General features: G+C 44.6%; 1 protein-coding gene across 1 annotated transcript in view; it reads left to right on the top strand.

Moving 5' to 3' along the window:
* LOC105305647 (olfactory receptor 18-like) overlaps positions 1-471 on the top strand; it is a 14643-nt gene that overhangs the window by 12344 nt on the left and 1828 nt on the right. The gene's annotated exons all lie outside the window — the stretch shown is intronic.

Genomic DNA, 471 nt, shown 5'->3' with positions numbered 1-471 from the left:
CTTTAATGACTACTCTTTTGTGAGAACCACCACGATGGACCTATATTGCACACAGGGTAAATTCTTTCCCCTGAGCACCATAGGGGCCAATGCATAGTTGAAGAGCACACCAATCAGGAAATTCTTTCCCCTGACCCTATTGCCATTCATATCTTCATTCTAAGATACAGATAGGTCTGGGCCAAGACACAAGACCCATTAAAGAAAGATCTAACTGCTTCATTTTGTCTCTATTAGCTATGTAATTATAGAGACCTCTATGTGAGGGTGGTAAGATCTATAAGAAAGGATTGGAAAGACTCAACAAATGCAGCGCAATGCAGCACCGTCCAAAGTGCAAGCTTGCCATCATGCAGCAGAGCCAGAGCAAGAAAAGACACTTTGGATGCTGGTGGTCCTTGTCTCTGTACCCCACTCACCACAACAAGTGCAGTGAATGCTCTGCGGAATAGGATGAGCTCTCACCCCAAA

The sequence above is a fragment of the Pteropus vampyrus genome, unplaced genomic scaffold (assembly GCF_000151845.1).
Source record: "Pteropus vampyrus isolate Shadow unplaced genomic scaffold, Pvam_2.0 Scaffold391, whole genome shotgun sequence".
Classification (NCBI taxonomy): Eukaryota; Metazoa; Chordata; class Mammalia; order Chiroptera; family Pteropodidae; genus Pteropus; species Pteropus vampyrus.
The sequence above is the reverse complement of the archived record's forward strand: the minus strand, read 5'-3'. Positions and strand labels throughout refer to the sequence as shown.